Source organism: Cricetulus griseus, chromosome X (genome assembly GCF_003668045.3).
Source record: "Cricetulus griseus strain 17A/GY chromosome X, alternate assembly CriGri-PICRH-1.0, whole genome shotgun sequence".
In the NCBI taxonomy this organism is placed as follows: domain Eukaryota; kingdom Metazoa; phylum Chordata; class Mammalia; order Rodentia; family Cricetidae; genus Cricetulus; species Cricetulus griseus.
This window is the reverse complement of record NC_048604.1, coordinates 3,069,301-3,073,486: the sequence shown is the minus strand read 5'-3', so window position 1 is coordinate 3,073,486 and position 4,186 is coordinate 3,069,301. Positions and strand designations below refer to the sequence as shown.

General features: G+C 44.8%; 1 pseudogene; it reads right to left on the bottom strand.

Moving 5' to 3' along the window:
* Window positions 1–1,257: 1,257 nt before the first annotated feature.
* LOC100754064 lies at window positions 1,258–2,571 on the bottom strand (annotated as a pseudogene).
* Window positions 2,572–4,186: the final 1,615 nt, after the last annotated feature.

Here is a 4,186-nt window from a genome sequence, read left to right as displayed (position 1 = left end):
CTTAGAAGGGTTTAAGAGAAGCAGACTTCTTTGAACAGTAGAATGGAGCACCCCAGATGCCATTCCTGAATCCCTTGGCTGGGCACCCTCAGAGCTAAATGACTGATGTTGGCTCAAACTAGACACTTCAAGTTGGGCAGATCAAACTCCAGGAGAAGATAAATTAATTAACGTTCTCTTTACTGGGCTAGCCTTGACAGGGTCATAGTGTCTCTGCTTCCTTTACTGATGTGTATGCCCTTAGAACCCTGCTCCAGCTATGAGAGCTTAGAATCTCCTGTTCCCATTGTCAGAGGACTACTGCCCAGCTTTGGAATGGTGCTGCCTGACACTCAGCACCTGCCTAAGTTCCATAGTTCTGCACTAACAGTCTAGGAGCCCGCCGTAGAAAATAGCCTACCAGCTTGCCTGGTAGGCTGACTCTACTCTCAGACCACTCATGGTAGTGTAGGTTACTTACACTAACAGAGACAATGCCATAGTGGCAGCTGCACTTTGGGCAATCCTGACTGCTGTTCTGTAGATAAGTGATGCCAGAAAGGCAGAGCTAGCTAGAGGCAGCCAACAGCTCCCACTCAATCCATCTCTTGAAAACCCACTGTGCTGTAGCCTAGGGGCAGAACCTAGAAAAAGGCCCAACTAATTTGGAGCTGGTACCTGCACAGAAACCAGGCTGCAGTGTTGCCCTGTCAGGTGAGAACCAAGAGGGCTAAAGGCACAGGTCCCTGACTGTGCCTTTGGCACAACTCAATAAAGGGAACATGAACCCTAGGATCCTTTTGAGCTGCCCAGGACAACACAGGCAGCCAGGAGCCTACCTGCCCCCATCCCAGAGTTCTCCACATTAGGAGTCAGCTTGATGATGACGATGGTGAGAAGACAAGAAGCCAATAACCTAATGCAGCTCCCAGCTGATCTACTGCCCACCAAATTGCAGGAGGTCACATTTATTCTGTTTTCTTTGTGAAACTTCAACAGAACAAGAAAACCCCTGAAAACAACCAAACAAACAAAAAAGCAGCCTCTCCAACAGCTCCAGTGCCCTGTGTCCCATGGCTATCCAGGGAAACAGTGCACCATTCCTAGGGAAGAAATCAGCTTGGGGCCGAGGGGAGGGGAGACACGCGTACAAACACAGCCTACCATGATGAGTGGAGGAAAGAGGAAACATACGATAGAAATGTAACTCACAGAAGGGCAAGGTATGGAACAATACAGAAAGGTAGGTCCCGTCCAGTGAGGAAGCACTCCTTGGTTCCTTGACCCTTGCTCAGGGGGCTTCAGTCCAACGGCCCATTGGTCACAAGCTTTGCCTTGGGAAACAAAGCCACCCTCCTCTGCCCTGTTTCTGGCTGCCTCACTCCCCTCCTCAAAGTTTGATTTTGAATTCTGTGGGTTGTGTGGTCACAGAGGCCCCCGAGGACTTGAAGAGAGCTTTGAGAATGGTGTCAGGATCCACTTCAGCAGGAGGGTTGAAAGAGGAGGCAGCATTCCCCCGCCGAGGCAGCTCACTCTCCTTCACCGAGGGGCTGTCACTCAGCCGCAGCAGTAACTGGGTTGGTCTGAGGTAATGACATTCCCATTCATGTGAAGGTTGCACTTCATGGGTTGCCCGTCCAGACATCGGTTGTTGTACTTCTTGTACGCAGTGACGGCATCATCCTTCTTCACGAAGACAACCTCTGCTATCCCAGGATGAACCAGTCAGGCCTGCTTGGGGCTCCACACACACAGAAAATCTCAACAATGTCCTCCTCCGTGACTCGAGGGTGCAGATTATCTTGGTACCTTCCAAGGGGCTGAGCACAGGCTCACCAGGTGGCAGCTCTTTGGGAGGCTCCTCCTTGTTCACCAGGTTCCGAGACATGTTGGTCAAGGCTTTGGTTCGAACAGAGGAGAGAAGAACAGGAGCCATATAGGCATCATTCTGAACCACTTTTGTGAGAGGGAGGGCCATGGACATGGACAGCTTGGAACTGCTCAGTCCAGTCATGTGATGGACAAAGCTGCCTGTAGCTGCAAACTTCATCTGTTTCATAGGAACAAGTGCTGCAACGTTATCATCTTCATCTAGGTCATATAAGTTCTGGATGGTTTTGGTGAGTTTCAGAGCAGGTGTCACCGTCCCAATGGGTGGGCTTGTGAAGGTAACAGGGGATCTCCTCTTCAAGATGATCTTCTCCCTGGCATCAGCCACCTGCTGGGGCTTCTGGGGCACAGCATTCTGCTGCTTTCATGAGTTCAGCATCTCTCTGGCATCCTGTATTTTTCCTTTGATCTGAAACCAAGCATCTTTCTGTAAAAGTTTCTCCCGGGCATCTTTGACACCCAGCTTGAGCCGAGCATCTGAGATGCCAATCTTCTGCCGGCATCAAATCTCTGCTGGAAGGTGACTGTGCAAGCCAGCTGGCTAAGAAGACTATGCTGGATCCCAACTCGAGATCGGATGCCTTCAATTCCTGGTCTGGCACTGATCTGTCCCCTGGTTGCGGTTCCGAGCATCCAGATGAGCTCATCCAATTGAGATGACAGCCATCTTACGCTGCATCTGTAAGCTTCTTGTACTTTCATAGGCACATCCTTCTGTAGGTTGGGGACGTTTTCTTCTATGATTTTGTTGAATATGTTTTCTGTACCTTTGATCTGTATTTCTTCACCTTCTTCTCTACCTGTTAGTCTCAGGTTTGGTCTTTTCACGGTGTCCCGTATTTCCTGGAAATTTTGTGTTAGGGATTTGTTGGATTTGAGGTTTTCTTTGGTCGATGACTGTATGTCCTCTAGAGAGTCTTCAACAACTGATATTCTCTCTTCCATCTCTTGAATTCTATTGGTTATACTCACATCTTTAGTTCCTGATCATTTATCCAGCCTTTCTATTTCCAGCATCGCCCTATTCTGTGTTTTCTTTATTGTTTCTATTTCAGCTTTCATGTCATGAACTGTTTGAGTGCTTCCTTCACTTGTTTGGTTGTTTTTTCTTGGATTTCTTTAGATTCTTTAAGATAATTGTTTATTACTTGAATTTTTTGCTTTGTCTTTTCCTCTACTTCATGTAATTTTTTGCTTGTTTTTTCTTCTATTTCTTTAAGGGATTTTCTTGTTTCCTCTTTAAACGTCTCTATCATCCTCCTAAGACAATTTTTGAGGTCCATCTCTTCTTCATCCTCTGTGTTGGGCTTTTCAGATCTTGCTGGTGTGGAGTCCCTAGATTCTGGTGGTGTCATATAGGTTTTTCTGTTGTTGAGTGTGTTCTTATTCAGTCTTCTTCTAGTGGGTGCAGGTGGGGGGCTCTCTATCTCCTCTTGTCACCCGGTGGTGTGTGTGGGCCAGGACTTCAATGTCTGCAGCTTTGGATGGTCTTGACTCTCCTGGTAGTCTCCTCACTCAGTTAGGGTTGGGCCGGCGGCCCTCTATTTTAGTTTTCAAACCTTGCACTTTTTTAATTGTTTCTTGCAATTTTTGGTTTGTCTTTCCCTCCATTTCAAAATAATTGTCTTATGTATTGGGAAATATTCCTAGATTCACTTTCTAGGTCCTCCAGTAGGGATTTTCAAACCACTTTGAATTGCTTCTGGGGAAATATGAACACACCAGCTTAGTTAAATATTGTGATAGTAAAGCCCCGAATGTGTTTTAAAAAAGCATTATTAGCAAAGGATAAATAAAAACAGCATAAAGAATGTTTAATTGATAAACATTGAACTGTATATAATTATACATTGCAATGAGATGCATTTTAGCATAAACCAATGAAGACATCAATCAAACTAAGGAAGGTCTATCACCCCCAATTTATTCTCCTTCATGAGCTTTTCCTCCCACCTAATCCTCCTCAATGATACCTGTATTAACAACTGATTTTCTGTCAGTCTACATTAATTTTCAAATTATACAGTTTTACAATTTTGTAATGTCACAATATTTGCAATTTTTAAACATTTGCGACTGGAGAAATGTCTCAGACAGTAAAATGCTTTCAGGTGTACTCAAGCCTTATGCATTTTTGGTTCTGCCTCAAATTTTAAACCCAATGTGGCTTGCTTTAAACCAAGATTTATTTTATTTGAAGCAACACTTCATAAACAGATTCTTAAGAAATATCTCTAAATTTTTTAATTTATTAGTGTCAATGAGGTCTAGAAAAACTCAAAATATTTGCCACTGACTTTCTTAAATCTGTTTATAT